This window comes from Podarcis vaucheri, assembly GCF_965113315.1.
Source record: "Podarcis vaucheri genome assembly, chromosome: 12".
Taxonomy (NCBI): domain Eukaryota; kingdom Metazoa; phylum Chordata; class Lepidosauria; order Squamata; family Lacertidae; genus Podarcis; species Podarcis vaucheri.
This window is the reverse complement of record NC_138750.1, coordinates 16,942,427-16,962,899: the sequence shown is the minus strand read 5'-3', so window position 1 is coordinate 16,962,899 and position 20,473 is coordinate 16,942,427. Positions and strand designations below refer to the sequence as shown.

Sequence of the window (20,473 nt, the reverse complement as noted above, 5' to 3'; positions counted from 1 at the left end):
GACACTGCAATATAAGTGGTAGCTAATAATAGATCCTGCTTTTACGAGAACCTCACTCAAAATATAATGGTTTATTCTTATTAGCCTTATTAGGGGGCTCTGTCTCTTTTCCAATTCCATCCAAACTGTGACTCTCACATGCTTGCATTTTCTTTGGAAATAAATAATATGATTGAACTTGGTCAGTGTGTGAGCAAAACACGGCTTTGCCCTTTCCCTGTGCTTGCACAATGCTTCGCACAATGGGGTTCAAGGTGCTGCCGGAAAAAAACATAATGAATGTTTCATGATGAAGTATTCTTCCTGCCAGATGGCAAAGACATTGCAAAAGGGAACCCATAAGGCAGATTTTCATATCAAGGTCCAGTTTATCATATTTAATTTCCCAAGTAAATTGGGAATTGACCACAGAGGCTTTAAAAGGAAAAAAAGAACTTCAGTGCTTTTAATTAAGCTTTGTTTTATATACTGTTTGCAACTTCACCTGTAAATGGTCTAATTGCTTCTTGCAAACTCTCATAGGTGTATTTTCTAAAGGATATCATCTCTGCGATTATATTTGTTCCCAAGGCTTTCCAAGTTTATCTTTTAAATAATGGTTTAAATTATTCCCCTCCAAATGAAACAATGTCTATGAACTGAGGTATATTCTCCTTAGCAATATGGGAAGGGGTGCTTCTGGTTGGCTGATTCATGCACTATATTTCCTGCACGGCTCCTTTCCTTCATTCATTTCGCATTTCATAGAATGCTGTTCAAACTGGGTAAAAACTCAATTAAGATTGGTCTGTGTTCATAATGTGCCAGTGTATGTCTGCTGCCTCTTCAGGGTTACGGATGTCTTCAGCACAGTCTTATATTATCACACACCCAAATCACCAACTTTCTTCATAGAATCATAGAGTAAATCACCAACTCTCTGCTCAGTGTTGAAAATCCAAAGATAAAACTCAGAGCATTCTCAATGCTGTCTATTAATCCAAAGGCTGGTCTGGATTAAGCCTTAGTCTCTGAAAATCCAGAGCATCCCCAATAGTCTCTGATTGAAAACACCCAGGGAGAGTTTCACTGTCTAACTTTTCTTACCATTATGAAGTTGCTCCTAAAAGTTGCTCCAAAAATTTACCTTCCTGTAATTTAAGCACTTGAGACCAAGCCCTGACTGTTATGGGACAGCCCTTCAGATATCTGTACAATATACCCCTTCAGTCTGCTCTTCTCCAGGCACAGGACAGATCGTGAAGCTGAGGCTCCAGTACTTTGGCCACCTCACGAGAAGAGAAGACTCCCTGGGAAAGACCCTGATGTTGGGAAAGATGGAGGGCACAAGGAGAAGAGGACAACAGAGGATGAGATGGTTGGGCAGTGTTCTCGAAGCTACCAGCATGAGTTTGACCAAACTGCAGGAGGCAGTGGAAGACAGGAGTGCCTGGCGTGCTCTGGTCCATGGGGTCACAAAGAATCGGTCATGACTAAACGACTAAACAACAACAACAGAATGTGTGCTTTTATTTAAAATGCATCTCTGGGTTATTTGAGGGGCATAGGAATTTGTTCTTTCCCACCCCAAAAATATAGTCCGGCCCCCCACAAGGTGTGGACCGGCCCCCTGAAAAAGTTTGCTGACCCCTGATCTATCTAGAAGCCCATCTGCACTGTACATTCAAAGCAGCATTGTACCACTTTGAACAGTCAGGGCTTTCCCTCAAAGAATCCTGGGAAGTGTAGTTTCCCTGGGAACCTCTTCCCAGTAGGTTCTGGGAATTGTAGCTCTGCGAGGGGAGGGGGCAGCACATTAGCTCTCATTGTAGAAGCAGGAGGAGAATCCCAATTTCTCCCCAACTGGAAAACAATAAAAATTTGTAAAATGACTTATTAGCCACAGTTTGGGAACCCAATTGTGTCACCAGATTAGTAATGTTAACCTGAGTTGGGGAGGATGGGTTTCTTTGAAGGAAATAAGACTATTTGTGGATAAAATACCACCTACAGTGAAAATATAACAAGCTCTGATGATAACTGACATTTCTGAGGCAGCGAAAGCTCTTCTTGGAATGTCAGTGCAACAAGGAAACCGATAGCAACAGCATGAAATGGGAAGGCTGATTACATGTCAGTTTTGAACGTCACATTTCATTTTGCTATTTAAATAGTGGGTGGATCAGTCCTCCAAAAGTCATCAAAAGTTTAGGCAAGAGTGACTGTGCTAATAGTTCATTCTGACAATATTTTTACAGCATAACGTAATTTAGCACCATGGCTGCTGCATGTTATCCTACAGCCTGGGGGGGGGGGCTGTCAATACTCCCAAGAAGGCAATTAACCCCATAGATTTGCCTCTGTTACTGCTAATGATACAATGAAGATTGGGACATTACAGCTATCCAGCAATGGAGCTCAATAACCAATGCCAGCCTTTGCTTTCTTGCTATGACAGGAGAAGGTAGCCTACATGCTTGGCCAACATGCCACACAGGTAAAGTCAGAGGAAGCATGTTGTTCCTTTGGGCCTCCAGATCTGAACCAACGTACACAAATATTCTGGACCTCATAACAAAAAGCTTTCAGTAGCCTTCAGAACTATAATGCCATTGCTGGCATCTAATAAAGAGCAAAAGAGATGGTTTTCCATCCATGATGTAGGTGTTCTAGCTTAGATGCCTAGAAATTTTGATTTAGGTCCAGTTCCATTTCAGTACACCTCTTCTTTAAGGGCATCACTTTACTAAGGAATGTCAATGCAGACAATAGAATAATAGAATTGTAGAGTTGGAAATGACCCCAAGGATCATGTAGTCCAACCCCCTGCAATGTAGGAATAGGAGTATAATAATTTGGCACGCACCATGTGTCTGTTTTTAATTGGTTAATATCCTTCCTATATTCAGGATATAGGATCCTAAGGGAATTATACTCAGCCATTTCAGAATTACCCTCAGTTAGGGATGGGGCACAAACTTGCTTTGATTTGCATCTTAATATGAGCTTCCCTGATTTGTAGTTGCCCAAACACATTTTAATATACATTTTAATAATTGTGCCACGAGAAACTGCTCAAATGCACTTTGCAGATGAAAATACTTTGCATTACAGTGCTAGTCTATATTGCTCCCAAAACAACACTTGAACCAAAATGGACTTTTTCCAAATTGTGGGAGGCTGTTACTCTATTTATTTTAGAAAAACTGTCCAAAATGTGTGTATCAGGGGAGGGTGTGTCTATAAAGGCATATATTAGCCAAAAGAGCATACAGGAATGCATTTTATTAAGGGAAATTGCTTGCAACAATGTGCATATTAGGAGACAAGGACACTAAAAATGCAGAGACTTTTCATGAGGACTTATTGAAAAAGAATCGCAACTTGATGTGCAAATGTGATGAGCTTGAAGTAGAGCAACTGAGAAAAAACAGAGTTGACAGATTTATCCATCTCTACCCTCAGTGGACTGCCAATCACATTAAAGACATACCATATGCCTACTCTTCAGTTATTTTTCCCTTCTGGAGAGAGAAGGGAACTTGGATTCATCCACAAATTACTCTACATGGATCTTAGAATATTTGCACCAACTTTCATATATACTTTATTTTGAAGTGATGGGGTTAAGGAAGCTTTTGTATGAACCAGTACAATTTTATTTCTAGGACTGTATGCCCAGTTGGACTCGGTTCATAGTTCAGACATATCCCACATACTATTTACTTGCAACGAAGGTCTTCATTAAGGGAGTCTGATGCAGCAGAACTGGAATGCTATAGTGGGCTTCCCCTAGGCATCCAATTGGCCACTGTGTGAGCAGAACGATGTGCAAAAGACAGAATGGCACGCACCATAGATAAAATGTCAGAGCATTAAGCACGACTAACCCAAAATTAACATTTCTAAAATGCTCGCTGAAATCAAAACGTCTTCACAGCACGCCAAAATCTGCACAGTGTTGGCATCTGCCTCACCGCTGCTGGGAGAGTGTTTCATAATGCAGGGACTACTGTGCTGGATACTCTCTTCTGACTACAGAGAGGTTTGGTGTAACATTCATGTTTTACTGAGCGGTATATGTTCTGTTCCAATGCCATTTTTTTCTAATTCTGGATATTTCCTATAGCTCACGTGCCAATGAACTTCAGAGGTATACTATTAAAGTCTGCTATTTCTACACACACAAACGCACGCACACCCCAAGAATCCAGCAGTTATGAGTTTGTTGAACAAGAGCATCATTTGAATATACAGAAAGCTATTGACAGGCTGCCACCAAGTGGCAACAACATGAACTTTGCTTTTCTCAGCACCACCATCATCATCATCATCATCATTAAGAACTGGTTGTAGTGGAACAATTCCAAACCACCCTTTTGAAATCAGATTTCATTTGTAGGACTCTTGCCAAGATACTATGAAATCAGTTGAGCAGAACCAAAATCCAGGTCACAGGCTAGGTATAAAAATGTCCCCCAGGCCTGAAGTTTCCGAACCCTTTGAAAGGTAAGGAGGTTTAGTTATTTTATTTTTTATTTTTTGAATGATTCCACCAGGCCCCCCGTAATTTGAGCATCACTACACAAGCCAGTTTGATACTGGAATCAATTGGAAAGCTTTCATTGTCGGCCAAGGCACCATGCACGCATCACATGACTCACAAGGAGCTCTGGGATCAAGCAGTATGTCACCTGCCTATTCAACGTACTTGTGATGAGAAAGCATATCCAGATCTGAATCTATTCATGAAGCTGTCAGAGCCGGGCAGGGAAAGGCTAAGTAGATTATTTACTATGCATAGTTATCTAAGATCTAATTAAAATGCCTTCTCCTTCTCTATTGTATTGAGGCCCTTTAACTGAATATAGACAACATTATACCAGTAGTTGGGATTCAGGTAGTTTGGATGCATTCAGACAACCAAGGGCCTCACACCATCTCTCACCTAGGGTAGTTGTCGAGCCAGCAGTAAATCACACCGTGCAAGTTGGAGTTAAACTCTTTATTAGCAAGTACAGAGTTGGTGGAATGTCAGGCCTAAGGAGCACAGCAACTCATTCCCCATGGATTAGTTGCCAAGATGGAAAGCTCCCACCTCCCCACAGCCATCTAAGTTCCCTCTTCTCCAGGGCTTTCCCCAAGTAATCAGAGAGTGTGCCTGCGTGATGACAACCTCTCCTCTGCCCTTTTCATGCCACTTCTGGTTCTGAGAAACCAAAGGGGAGGGGGGGGTCACCAACCAAACCCATCTCTGTCTCTTGTCCTCCCTCCTCTCCTGCTTCAGCTTCTGATTCTGAACATCTCTCTGCCACAGACTCTTCCTGCTCACTAAACCCTGTCACCTCTCCAGCTTCTGACACATCCTCTTCCCAGTCTTCCCCCTCTGACCACCCATCGTTTCCCACCACCAATTCCCAGGCTCTGAGCCTTCCTCTTTTGGTGGTTCCCCAGTTGGTTCCTCCCACCATTCCTCTGTCTCCAACCAGTCCGGACTGGGGCAACCTAGTAAGATGTGTTGATTATAAATAGTAAAATTATCATTATGGAATGGGATGTCCCTATTTTCATCAGAGAAATGTTGGAGGGTATGCCTTCTCGGTGGTGGCACCCTTCCTGTGGAATGCCCTCCCAGTAGATGTCAAGGAGATAAATAACTATACAACTTTTAGAGGACATTTGAAGGCAGCCGTGTATTGGGAGGTTTTTCATGTTTGCTGTTGTATCCTGTTTTTATATGTGTTGGAAGCCACTCAGAGTGGCTGGGTCAACCCAGCCAGATGGATGGAGTATAAATAATAAAATTGTTGTTGTTGTTGTTGCTGCTGCTGCTGATGTTGTGTTTTGAGGGGAATCAATGCAAAGGGTTCCCCAGTCTTCTGACCTAAATGTTCTCACACTGCCCACACTCTTTAAATGGCAATGCGTATTATTTCGTTGCCAGATTGAGGGGCCCTTCTGCTCATGTTTTTTGGGGGGACCCTGTATATCTGTCCCCAAGTCCTGTCTTCTTCCCCCCTCCAAATGCCTATAATACATTAGCCTACATATTAAATGAAGGCTGCCTGAAAAACCTCCTGGATTATAGTGTGCTGCAAACAAAAGGACTGGCAGATCCTTTGACAACATTGTGCAGTGTAAAGATTGCCCAGTGACAGTCCGGTTGGAAACAATTCCACAGATATAAAAATAGAAAGGCGCATGAAAATGAAAACCCTCCCTTTCCTCTCATGTCATTGCATTCAACAGTTCAGGAGCTGCGGCTAAGTTAGAACAGTTATTGCTGGCCCTGGAATGTCGATATTTGACATTCAAGAATTTGAATTGATTCTTAAAGCGCCGGGTTGAAGGACAAATGCAATGAAAAACCTCTCAACACAAAAACCGGTCAGAAAGGCATCGCTCACATCCTTCTGAACTGCTGGAGAATCTTTTCATAGTTCATGCTTTTATTTTGCACTGAATTTCCGAGACCTACAACGGTTTCCCTCTCTGTTTTCTGTGGGCACATGTTCAGGATTGTTTGATCTCTTTTGTGGATGAGCGGAAGCCTAAACCGTCCTTGATCTTCATAGAGGCAAACAGTTGCAAGCAAACTGCGTTTGTGGGGGCAAGAATATACTGTCCTGTTTGTGCTGCGTTTTCTAACCTGTGATGAACCGTTTTTCCCACGGGTGGCTAGCCAGATAGATTTGTAGTAAACTGACCACAGAAATGGGTCTAATATCAATCAAGAAGGATTGCTAAAGTCCTCAGAAATATGATGGATGACAGCCAGGTTTGTGGAGGACATTCATGGTGGCAGGGACCTACTCTGGTGTCATTTTGGCTTTAGGCAAATAACATTTTAATTGCGTGTTCAGACCCAGAAACCTCCCCCCTAAATAAATTCACACATGACTCAATTTAGGCTACAACTTTATTGATTACAGAAAGTGACTGGTTGCATAGGCTCTGGTTCGACTAGCTCCCTGCCACGCAGGTAGCACTGATCCAGGGTTCCAGCATAGGTCAGCCAAGGGTGAACACCTGGATAAGCAGAAAGCCAGGAACGGGCTAACTCTGACACCCAAATGGGGGCACAGGCACAACCCCCCCAGGGGGTTGACCAAACCATCGAGTCCCTGGATTCCTTTAACGGAATACTCTTCACATAGGGATGGCGAGAGCGTTCTCCCATCCCTATCACCTGAATCAGAGCCTATCCGCAACCTTACAAGTTGTGACATTTTGCTACACGGCAGGCAAAACCCAAATGGCACCAGCCAATCAGCCAAGTGGGGAAAATTCCTGCCGTGCCCCTGTCCCAATGACAGACGGCACACGACAGCACAGCAAGGTCAAGCGCAAAGCCCTAAAAGTAGGGAGAGGTGGGCGGGTGTTCCGAATGCACGCACCAAAAGAGGAAGCTCTGTTCACATGCATGGGCATAAATAGGTCCCTTGAACCGTTTGGACTACGTCCCATTGGCTAGATTGCACCCACCTTCGAGGGACCTTCCAATCGGGTCTTGTGGCTGACCAATTGTACCCACCCACAACACAGGTTGTCGGTTTTCCAGGTCTCATCGCAGTACGTGCCCTCTTTAAGGGAGGACCTAATTTATCTCAGGTATTTTAACAGTTACATAGGAAGTCAGATCACTGGTCCATCCTGTTGAGTACGGTCTACACTGACTGACAGTGGCTCCTCAGGGTTTCAGACAGTGAACCTGTCCCAACCCTACCTAGAGATACTGAGGATTGAACCTAGGACCTTCTGCGTGCAAAGCATATGTTCTATCACTGAGCTATGGCTTGTCCTGTTTTACCTCCTCTCCAGTTGCTGGATTTGCTCTGCCACCTGCTGTTTCAGACTCCTAGATCTGATTGCCATTGTTGTACTATATAGATTTTTTGTTTCTGTTGCATTGTTGCATTTTGGGGTTTTTATTGCAAACTCTACTATCTAAACCTACCCCAGGAACCTTTCTATGAAGAACATTGAATAAATAATAACAATATAATAATAATAATTTATTATTTGTACCCCGCCCATCTGGCTGGGTTTCCCCAGCCACTCTGGGCGGCTTCCAACAAAGATGAAAAATACACTAAAATGTCACATATTAAAAACTTCCCTGAACAGGGCTGCCTTCAGGTGTCTTCTAAAAGTCTGGTAGTTGTTTATCGCTTTGACATCTGATGGGAGGGCGTTCCACAGGGAGGGCGCCACTACCGAGAAGGCCCTCTGCCTGGTTCCCTGTAACTTGGCCTCTTGCAGTGATGGAACTGCCAGAAGGCCCTCGGCGCTGGACCTCAGTGTCCGGGCAGAACGATGGGGGTGGAGACACTCCTTCTGGTATACTGGATCGAGGCCATTTAAGGCTTTAAAGGTCAGCACCAACACTTTGAATTGTGCTCAGCTGCCTTCAGATGTCTTCTAAAAGCTTGGTAGTTGTTGTTCTCTTTGACATCTGGTGGGAGGGCATTCCACAGGGCGGGGGCCACTACTGAGAAGGCCCTCTGCCTGGTTCCTTGTAACTTGGCTTCTCACAGTGAGGGAACCACCAGAAGGCCCTCAGCGCTGGACCTCAGTGTCCGGGCAGAACGATGGGGGTGGAGACACTCCTTCAGGTATACTGGACCGAGGCCGTGGGTGGAGTCTTGTGGAAGGCCCTATTTGGGGCGGGGGGAGAGGCTCCTTTTTCACAAGAGTTCTTAAAAATACTGATATGTGGATGTGTCATTAATATTACAGATTTTGGATGTTTGCTGCCTTTTCATAGAATCAGTTGGAGTTTCATCTAATCCAACCCTCTGAAATGCAGGAATATGCAGCTGTCGAACCTGCAACATTGGCATTATCAAAACCATGCTCCAGCCAACTGAGCTATCCAGCCCTACCTGAAGAGCTTGATACAATTACCAGCAGTGGGAAATTACAGGCTTGATGTCACAGTTGTGAATTCATTCATTTATTCATTCAATTATGTTGATTATGGCATTTATAGGCCACCTTTCCTCCAAGGAGCTCCAGGCAGTGTGCATGGCTCTCCCAACTCTCATATTATCCTCACAAGAACCCTGGGAGGTGGGTTTGACTGACAAATGATGACAGGCCCAAGGTCACCTACTGAGCTTCATGACCAAGTGGGAATTTGAACCCTGGTCTCCCAGGTCTTGGTCCCAACATTCCAGCCACTCCATCACACTATTAACATGCAAATAACTTGTAAAGACTACAAGGTAAAGGTAAAGGGACCCCTGACCATTAGGTCCAGTCGCAGACGACTCTGGGGTTGCGGTGCTCATCTCGCTTTACTGGCTGAGGGAGCCAGCGTACAGCTTCCGGGTCATGTGGCCAGCATGACTAAGCCGCTTCTGGCGAACCAGAGCAGTGCATGGAAACGCTGTTTACCTTCCTGCCAGAGCGGTACCTATTTATCGACTTGTGCTTTGTGCTTTTGAACTGCTAGGAGAGCCAGTGTGGCGTAGTGGTTAAGAGCGGTAGTCACGTAATCTGGGGAACCGGGTTCGCGTCTCCGCTCCTCCACATGCAGCTGCTGGGTGACCTTGGGCCAGTCACACTTCTTTGAAGTCTCTCAGCCCCACTCACCTCACAGAGTGTTTGTTGTGGGGGAGGAAGGGAAAGGAGATTGTTAGCCGCTTTGAGACTCCTGAAGGGGAGTGAAAGGCGGGATATCAAATCCAAACTCTTCTTCTTCTTCTTCTTCTTCTTCTTCTTCTAGGTTGGCAGGAGAAGGGACCGAACAACGGGAGCTCACCCCATCGCAGGGATTTGAAATTCACATTTGGTTGGGCTCCAAATTCAGATCTTATGGAAATAGGCCCAGAAGCCAGCCATTATTGACGTTAGACATCACTGGATTTTCTGGACTTCCAAAACTGAATTGTTATTAGTCAAGAATTGAAATATCTGTGGGTAAATAACGTGCTAAATGATTCTTAGCTATCCTGTGCACTACTTCTTCGTATTATTCTTTTAAAAAAATGATTCTTCTAATTTTGCACTTAAATCCTTAATCCAAGGATTGGATTGTTGCCTTTGGTGTTTCTCCCCTTTGGGGGTTTCATTTCCTCCGCTGCAACAAGGCTTCCTCCATAACAGCCATGTATGTAGGGGGCTGGACTAGATGACCCTTAGGTCCCTTCCAACTCTATGATTCTATGATGTCATAAATAAATTATATCTGGGGTTAGACTTCAGATGTCTTAGATAAATTATGTCTTGGGTTAGAATTCAGTAGTAGGAATCCTTGAGGGAAGGTAGTATTTGTTTGTGTCAAATAAATATAGAAAAGATAGAGAGGTGCTGAATAACTTTTCAGGAATACGTTAATCACGAGCAGTACTTTTCGCTCAACATTGGCTGTTCTTAAAAGACCCCGGAGAGCTTGTAGGCATCTCACATTCATCTTTCATTTTTTGCAGGCTTTGTGTTTTATCTTCAGCTATTTGCTGTCTAGCATGCGGTGCAATTCTCCTCTCCACCCACCTCCAACTCCCAAATCTAAACACCATGTTCACTCTGAGGAGGATTACAGTTTTATAACTGCAATTATAGGAGCCATTGCACAGGATCCAGCTGACGAGAAAGAGAAATGCTGTTTTGTGAAAATGTTTAAGACAGGTTTGCAGTCTTATCTCCCTATGGTGGCAATATGCAACATCTAAACTAGCCCGTTTGAAAAACCTCTGCAAAGGAACCCAATTGTCAGCTATAACTTGCCATTGTATTTTTACTGCTGGGGAGAGACGTTTGTGGGTTTTTTCTGCCTCAGGTGCCAAAATACCATGGCTGGCTTTGGACACGATGCACCTTGACTCGAAGAGGAGGGGTGAGGGGGTCATTTGTTGCTTGAGTATATCATGACACCCTCTGCATGATCATTTTGCATCAGCAATCATAAACACGCAACCCAGAAGCAACAGGTGGCAGACAGCTGAAGTGAGAGGAGAATAATGAGCAATCTTTTTTTTTTTAAGGGACCAGAGTGATACAGGTTTCAGAATGCCAATGCACCAGGATTGCTCTGCTCACTATCTCCACCAGTTGCCAGACTTTCCTCTTATGACAAGGTGGGGGACTTCAGGCAGGCCTGGAGGGAACATATGTGCCCCCCCCTCTCTCTCTCTCTCTGGCCCTTGGGAAGAGAACCCGGGCACATTCCTTCCTCAGCCACTCTATATTCCTCCAGGCCACACCCCTCACCAGCATTGCTTCAACTCTTTTTGAGCATTTTTCCCTCTGCTGACATGTGTCCTTGAATTCTGATAATGGCTCTTCCTTGCCTGGATGGAGGGCAGAGAGGGCTGTAGGAAGTAGCCTACCGTACAAAGGTAAAATTTACATCCATTGCTCTGCTCGCTTTTGTCTCTGGCTCCACCCGCCTGCCACGGACCAGTTGGACGCAAAGGAATGGGGGACGAAACAAGCTGGGGAACCCCCAAGGGAAGGAGGCTCAGAGCCCGTGGACTGGTGGTGGAATGAGGATGAGGCGTCAGAGGGAGAAGAGGGAGCAAACTGGGAGGAGGAAGTCTTGGAAACTGAAGAGGTAACAGGGATTAGCGAGCTGAGAGAGCTTGTGGCAAAGAGAAATCCAGAAGCAGAAGAGGGAGAGTGGGAGGAGGGAGCCCAAGAGGCAGAGATGAGTCAGCCTGGTGAAGAGTCACAGGTGCCTCCGCTGTGACAAGCTTTCCTCCCCCTGGTCTCCCAGAACCAGGAGAGGCATGAAGCAGGAGGAGCAAAGGCAGGCAGGCAGGCACAGTCTCTGGTTGCTTGGGAAACACACTTGAGAGGAGGGGACTTAGGCAGCTGAGGGGAGGCAGGGACCTTCAGTCTCAACAACCAGGCCCAGACAGAGGGGGGTGGGGCATATGGGCCACTTGGCCTGGGCCTCCGATTCCACAGGGGGCCTCAGTCAGCATATACACAATCGCAGGGGATGCACTGGGGCGAATGTGGAGGTGCAAAGTCATAATTTAGACAATTATTTGTCAGCATAACTTTTGTGAAAATTATTTATATACTTATTTATAAGACTTCAGTTATCCCCAGGGTAAAGAAAGGGGGGGGGGCACATTATCTACCTGGTCCGGGCCTCTGCCTGGCTCTGCAAGGCCCTGTCAACAACTGCTTCATGGGGGCAAGAACTGATTTGCTGTGCTTGTCAGGCCTGATCTGTAGCCCATCATGACCAGCATCCCGTATCTTGCAGTGTCCAACTAGGTTAAAGCAGGGTGTGAAGACAATTGCCCTCACCCACACATTATAATGGCAATTGCTATTTTCTAATCCCTCCCCCTCCCATTCTGACTCTTCTGTTGGGGGCAAGAGGGCAGTTTTCAAGGTTGCTACCTGTTTAGTCATTTCATAGCAACAGTGGCATCTGCTTGGAAGAGTGTGCATCTTCCAGCCAGAAGCTGCGATTGAAGCAGTCCATAACTGGGATTAGGGTCACAGTCTGATGTCACTTTAGCAGTCTCCCCTCCCAGGAAAACCACAGCCATAACAGTTTGACCTTATTTGCCTAGCAAAAGGAAACCGCATCACTTCAACTGCATCATGCAAGCGCACACATATTGCTGAAAAGCAGGGAATAAGAAAGGGAAGCTTTGTGGTCTAATTGAAACAACACAAACTCAAGGAACAATAGTAAAGAATACTGGCAATCAGATACATAGTATTTGATAACTATTGAAAAATGGTTTGTATTGTTCCCACAGGGTGTCCTTAAGCACCTCTCCACTACTCAGTGATTAAAGCAGTTCATCTTCTCCAATAAAGCTACAAGAGGCTTAACATCGCAGCCCTATACAGTTACTCAAAAGGACAGATGGGTTAATCTGTAAATTTTAGTTTTTCCTCTTTTTACGCTTAAGTTCAGCTCTCCACATGTCCACATCAGTCAGTGATTTATTTATTTTTAATATTCTTGTGAAAATAAATCAATGGATTTCTCCGAATAAATGCTTGCTTGCACAGAATATTGCCTAATATGCCTCTTTTGCAAGGCAATGTTCCAAAATGGGATAGCTCAGTTGGTCGAGCATGAGACTCTTAATCACACGGTTGTAGGTTCAAGCCTCACGTTGGGCAAAAGTTTCCTGCATTGCAGGGGTGGGACTAGATGATTCTATAATGCATTTTGGTAGGTTATTTTCACCCATATCTTTTTTATATATATGCAACTTTACCCTAGCGCATGCATTTTTGCACCCACTACTTTGCTGGAGAACTGCCTTGCAAAAATTGGAAGTGCAAATTTTGAAGAAGGGCTTTGTATTGTTTCAGAACTGAAATTAAGGTGGGTTCACCTTTAAATGTGGACTGAATTGAACCTCTCCCCCATCCCTGCTCTGAGGTGAATCCCACTGAATCCAATGGGATTTACAGGTAAGTGTGATTCAGATTACAGCTTTAAGCATTCAGCACAGAAACAGTCGTTCTTGGGTGGTTCCATTTCAAGAGTACCCTTCAACAATTACAATTATCTGGCAACACAGTAATTGCAGATTAAGGTATCCTATTCCTAGGGTAATGGAGATGAGCGTAGGACCCGTGTTTCTTCAGTGGAACAGCTGAAAGAGGGAAAGTTCTCCCTCCTTCCCTCTCTCACACGCTCTTTCTCTCATGCATCAGTTAAATTATACCTTTGTGCGGAGTGTTCCTGCTCTCTACTTTTTTCTTTGTTTGGAGATATCTATTCAATAGTGTTTGTAGAACCATCCCTGAGTCAATTGCATTTGAGAGCTGCCAAGGGCACAATTGGGATCTCAAGCAGAGAGAATGGGAGGGCATGCTTGCTTTTTAAGCAGCTGAAATATGAACAGCTTAATCATGCATCTGGTAATTAATTTGTAATTAAGCACAAGGAGAATGTTAAGATTTGCATGGTGGGAAGCATGGGATGTGAAATGGAGAGAGAGTTTGTGTTTTGTATTCCAAGGAAGCTTCCTGATACTGAGTCAGATCATTGATCCCCTATTTCAGTATTTTCCACACTGACTGGCAGCAGCTGTCCAATTATTCAGGCAGGCAGGAGATGCTGGGGACTGAACCTTTCTGCATGCAATGCGAGTGCTCTGCTACTCTGCCTCAATCCTTCCTCAAAGGCCTTTCACTGGGGTTTGGGGGCCAAACACACCTGAGAAACTTCCTTCCTTTATCTAACAGTCTCTACAATTCTATGATTCTTCGAGAAGATGGCTATGTTTCAGTGCATGTATTGTTTCAGAATGTGCAAGTAGATTTCCCTTTATGCGGGAACCAAGGTCAATTTCTCTCCCCCTTCCCTAATTCTGACTAAATGGCACATATTATGCAAGAAGATTCCCCTTTACAGTCCCTTTTCTTTTCAGTGACTTAAAAGCTCGAGTGACTTAGTTGCTGTGGTAGTCTTCCCTGAACCCGGAGAGAAAAAGCAGCATCTTGTCTCCTTCATTCATTTTTAATATGGGAATATGATGTTGGAGTCTCGGAAAGCTGACCTGATTAAGAATTAGCATGCCTTAAATGCAGTTGCGCAGGGAAAAGCAGCTTCCTTAAAAGAAGATTAAAATGGGACATGGTATTATTCATTAACAAGGGGCTCATTGTTCAATGCCGAACATCTTGCAGTTGCTTTTCTCTCACCCGTTCAATCAAAGAGTGTCTGTGGATAGTGTGACTAAATGTGGTTTAGTCCAGGGATGGGGGAACCTGTGACCCTTCAGACATTGGAGTCCAACTCCCATCATCCCTATTTGCCATTCTGGCTGGGGGTGATGTAAGTTGTAGTCCAGCAATATCATCTTCCTGGCTTGTGTGTCCTCCAAGCCTTCCATGGTATGGGTTAAATTCACCTTCCTGCAAGGCCACCTGCTTTATGTACTATATGAATGAGCAGCCCACACCCTTCATCAGTGGATGCTGAACCTGGTAGTGTGACCTTTTCCTGCATATTGGCAATATGGCCTAAGAAAACTAGATTGTTTTGAATAGTTGTAGATGTACTGATGATACACAGTAAAGCTGGTGGTTGGATAAAATGTGGTTGAGACTGCTGGAATAGTTTTACTTGACTTGGTGACTCCTGAGATTTAACCAATAGTTGCCACCAGGGATTTAACCAATAGTTGGTTCAATGTCAAGAAGGCGGATTCTGTACATGCTGTAGAGGGAAGCAAGGGGCAGGTAGGAGAGAAGGAAAACTGTGACCTGAAACCTCCGCTGCCTTGCAGGATATCTTCAGGAGAAGAAATGGCTAATGACTAAATGCTACACAAATCCGGAGTGGTGTCCCTAGGACGGTTGGATGGCAACTTGTACTCTGACAACTCCTGCAGCCAAGCTGGTGCCAAACGTCTTGCTCTGCTTTCCTTTCGACCACCCCAGCAAGGGCAGCCCATGATCTCCATACACACTGCCCAGGCTTGTGCCCCAAGGAGGTCACTTTGGTCCTGCTAACATAGTGGCTTGACTTCATCCCCAGAGGTGCAAACCATTGTCTCTCGAGACAGACTGATGCCAACATATTCTAAGCAGCAATGCCCCAAATAGGGGGATAAACCTTTAAGATCTTGAAAGAAGCTTTGACTTGAAGAGCCACAAAAACATGTTATTGCTTGAATCAAGAGCTATGAGCAAAAGAAAACAGTGTATTGAACCCAGGACCGTCTGCATGCAAAGCAAATTATCTGCCACTGAGCTATAGCTCTTCTCCAGTATGCTGTAGGAAGCCTTTGAACTAGAATCCCTGCATGTGGCTTTGTTTTCATCCCATGATCTCACTGTGCGTGGATGGCGTCCTTGGTGAATAGAAGCTTTCCACAAGCAAGAGCACTTGAGGTGACAGATTCTGTTTTGCAAGAGCTTTGGGTGAGCTGAGAGGCAGAAAATGGCACTAGCTGAGCACTTCAATTTAGCACCAGCCGTTTTCATGTGCGATTTTGAACAATTGCTTACACATGAAAGTATACACTATGTTTCAGAAGCCCAAGGTTTCTCTCTTTAAAGAGATGATTGATCAGAGAACTCTTTCTAACTGGAGAAAAGAAAAATAAAGATATGTTTTCTACCTACCTAACAGAACTGCAGTTGTGCAGTGTGGGTTCAAACCTCATCTCAAACAGAAACTCAGTAACAGGGCAAGGCTATGTCTGCTCAGAAGTAACTTCTTACTCCCAGGTAGGAAGGTATCAGATTGCAGCCTAAGTAGTTGTAAGAAAGACACTGGCTATACCCATGCTATGCATTTAAAACAATCCTATACCACTTTGACAGTCATGGCTTTTCAAAATGAATTCCGGAATCTATAGTTTGTAAAAGGTGCTGAGAGTTGTTAGGAGGCGTCTCACAGCACTACGATTCCCAGAGTGGTTTAATTGCCAATCCCTCATTCCTAGGAACCCTGGGAATTGTAGCTTTGTAAGGGTGAACTGCTTTCAATAATGTATCAGAGGAGAGAGCAACCTTTATTCTGTTTTTAATCTGTTGGGAGCCGCCCAGAGTGGCTGGGGAAACCCAGTTGAATGGGTGGGGTATAAATTCTTCTTCTTCTTCTTCTTCTTCTTCTTCTTCTTCTTCTTCTTCTGGGTGCACAGTCCCTTGGGGTAATCTGGAAGTACCACAAACTGGTGATGCCAGAGTCAAAAGTGTGAAGCCCAGTGCCATTATGTTTCTCTCTCTCCCACTTTCCCCATATTATTCTATCATTAACACCAGAAGGAATTGGACCAAAGGTCACATGAGGCCATAGAGCAGCAAGCTGCTTGTCTCTGTTTTATCCCTACAATGCTTTTGACTTCAAATGCCCTTGGCATTTATTTCAAAAATGAGTACCAGGCTCCAAAACTTGAATTATACACTAGCAGCTACATTACTAGAGAATTTGAGTTCAAAGAAACCAAAATAAGCAGTGTAGTTTTGCCATTGATCAGTGCATTTTTGAAATATTCAGTCTGCCATTTGGATTCAAAATTGGGTCCAGATGTAGCCATGACTAGATGAAAACTTGGTCCTTGATCTCAGGAACCATCACACAAAATTTGGTGAAGGTATCTTAAAAGAGGTGTCCAAATGCATAATGAACAAACAACTTTTCAAAATAGATTCAGTAGATTAAATTATAGATGACAATTTCCCATCTCTATCAATCTGTGTCTCACTTTACAAAGCCTCTCTAGATAACTGGGATGTTAGCTGCACACTCACACCGCCTACACACCCACAATATAGTGGTTCTCTTCTCTTCACCTATTTTATGACCTTATAACACGTCAGAACCTCCCAGGTTATAAATGTCATTCCTCTAATACACCTTAGTACAATGGCAAAGTTAGATCTATGCTTCTTGCAGTGCCTTAATAAAAAATATATATTCACCAACAGATCAAACACAGCTAAGCCTGCCAGCACACCATGAAATATTGCTTGCAGGAAATTAAAACTTCTATGCAATCTCCCATACCTCCTTATATGCAGAGATACTGTATTCTTTTCCAGGTGATAAGAGAAAAAGAAAAGGTATTGAAACTAATTACTTTAGTACACTTCTTAGGGGGGAAGGATGGAGAAAATAAAATGAAACCTGTCTGGAGCAGTCATTCAAAAGACTGACTAAAAGATTAGTCAAAGAGCCAAGTTATATAGCCCATTGTCAAAAAAATGACTGGCAGAAGAAGTAAAAAGAACACCAGTAGAAAATCCATTCTTATTCCTATACAATGTTTCCTTGTAACTTTTCCCTGAGGTTCAGTTTGCTGCTATATATTAAAAGGTATTTCCTTAACTTGGAACTTTTAGCGAAAAATGAAATCCCTAATTTCCTGTAAATATCACAAGACGGCTACATCTTTCTCAGGACAATATCTTCATGTTTTATTATGTTTTTATAAACATAATAAGCCTCCCAGAGTGGCTGGTGCAACCAAGCCAGATGGGCAGGGTATAAACATTACGACTACTACTATTACTATTGGCATTATTGCGATTTTCTGTACTCAATGTACTGTTGCTCATTGCTTATCTGGACCAGGGTGTAACGTTTCATGGAATCATATAATTGTAGAGCTGGAAGGTACCCCAAAGATCATCTAGTCCAACCCCCTGCAAGGCATATAAAAATACATCTTCTCTAGATTAAAATATGGGGATCCAAAACACACACACACACACATATATCCCTATCCCTAAGATGCATTAAAGCTGTAACCCAGCTATGATCTCCAATAACAATAATAATAACAATAATAATAACAATAATAATAATTTATTTATACCCCGCCCATCTGGTTGAGTTTCCCCAGCCACTCTGGGCGGCTCCCAATCAAATGTTAAAAACAGTACAGCGTTAAGTATTAAAAACTTCCCTAAACAGGGCTGCCTTCAGATGTCTTTTAAAGATAGGATAGCTGCTTCTTTCCTTCACATCTGAAGGGAGGGCGTTCCACAGGGTGGGCGCCACCACTGAGAAGGCCCTCTGTCTGGTTCTCTGCAACCTCACTTCTCGCAATGAGGGAACCGCCAGAAGGCCCCCGGAGCTGGATCTCAGTGTCCGGGCTGAACGATGGGGGTGGAGACGCTCCTTCAGGTATAGATGTTGTTGGACTCCAACTCCCATCATGCATCACCAATGGCCATGCTGGTTGTGGTTCATGGGAGTTGGAGTCCAACAGCATCTGAAGGGCACAGCTGCCTTATCGCTGCTGCTACCCTTAAGAGTCATTCAAGGAATATGGGGTAGTACCAGTTCTAGCTAGGACATATCCTCATTCAGTAGAATGCCCACAGGAAGCTGCTGCATGTACACATGGAAGCAGTAACCCTTCAAACAATGTTCCCACCCTGCACACTTATTGAAAGCACTTCTGATTAACTGGAAAAGAAAGGGCCATTGTTGAAATGTTTATGATCTACCACAAGGTGTCACTCAAGTGCTGCTGGGAACACAATGCAAACAGCAACTCACAGAAGGAACAGAGAAACCTCCCAAAACTGTTTGGTCTGGTATTTGGTGGGGGGTGGAATTACCCAGGTCTGTGGAATGACATGCATGAAACTACACTTTTCTTACACAAAGAAACAAAAACAGGAAAGGGCCAGGGCAGACGGACAGACTGACTGAAGATATTTTCAGATAGATAGATAGATAGATAGATAGATAGATAGATAGATGAAAGAAAGATGGGCAGATTGACAGACACAGAAATTTTCCAGAATGATCTGGAAAGTCCATATTGGAAACAGAACCATGAACTATATGAAACTTTGACATCATCCAGGCAGGATTTGCTTATGCCCTGAACATGAAGACCATCAGAAGTACGTTGAATTGAAATTGATGGGGCTTATTCAATGGGATTAGCACTGCAGCTTTACAATGCAAACCGAGTGCCAAAATATGGAGGTTGGGAGAGGGTAGAATGCGGCATCTCTTCCTCCCCATCCCCATTAAAATGACCTTAAACCTTAAGTAATAATAATAATAATAATTTTTTATTATTTATACCCCGCCCATCTGGCTGGGCTTCCCCAGCCACTCTGGGCGGCTTCCAACGAAGATTAAAAATACATTAAGGTTGGATAGTTACAATGGAATGGTCTCGGTGGTGGGGTGCACATTTTTCTTCTTATTTACTTATGATTATAACTTTGTCAAAATATTTTTTAAAAAATTAAAAAGAAAGTATACAGTGTAAATAAATGTATAAAATATAAATAAAAGAATGAAAATAAATAAATAAATAAATAAATATTTAAAAGATGACCTTAAGCCAACACAATTTCCTTACTATGGTGTATCTACTTACCCCAACTGAGGGAAGGCAGAAGAAGTTGCCAGAAGTTACCTCAGCGCGAAGGTGACGAAAAGGTGTGTGTCGGGCCAGTGAAAGAGTGGGTTGGGTTTGGGGAGGAGGGTAAAATAGCTCCCTAAACCAGTGGCGGACCTACATTTTGGGGTCCCTGAAGCTTGAACTGTTATGGGGAGCCCTTGGCAACCAGCAACAAAATCTGGGTAACCCCTGTTTTCTTCTTCAACAAGGTTCATAGAATCATAGAATCATAGAGTTGGAAGAGACCACAAGGGCCATCGAGTCCAACCCCCTGCCAAGCAGGAAACACCATCAGAGCACTCCTGACATATGGTTGTCAAGCCTCTGCTTAAAGACCTCCAAAGTAGGAGACTCCACCACACTCCTTGGCAGCAAATTCCATTGTCGAACAGCTCTTACTGTCAGGAAGTTCTTCCAAATGTTTAGGTGGAATCTTCTTTCTTGTAGTTTGGATCCATTGCTCCGTGTCCGCTTCTCTGGAGCAGCAGAAAACAACCTTTCTCCCTCCTCTATGTGACATCCGTTTATATATTTGAACATGGCTATCATATCACCCCTTAACCTCCTCTTCTCCAGGCTAAACATGCCCAGCTCCCTTAGCCGTTCCTCATAAGGCATCGTTTCCAGGCCTTTGACCATTTTGGTTGCCCTCCTCTGGACACGTTCCAGTTTGTCAG

General features: G+C 43.9%; 2 protein-coding genes across 5 annotated transcripts in view; one reads left to right on the top strand and one right to left on the bottom strand.

Annotated features, from left to right (window-relative positions):
- Positions 1-20,473, top strand: part of LOC309515333 (prostatic acid phosphatase-like) — a 264,606-nt gene that overhangs the window by 157,365 nt on the left and 86,768 nt on the right. The window lies entirely within an intron of this gene.
- The window catches only part of CPNE4 (copine 4), a 259,861-nt gene that overhangs the window by 238,624 nt on the left and 764 nt on the right, over positions 1-20,473 (bottom strand). For all 4 annotated transcript variants that reach the window (XM_082193044.1, XM_082193043.1, XM_082193041.1 and 1 more), the window contains exon 2: positions 19,773-19,992. The gene's annotated coding sequence lies outside the window, so the exon portion shown is untranslated. The remainder of the gene's footprint in view (positions 1-19,772; positions 19,993-20,473) is intronic.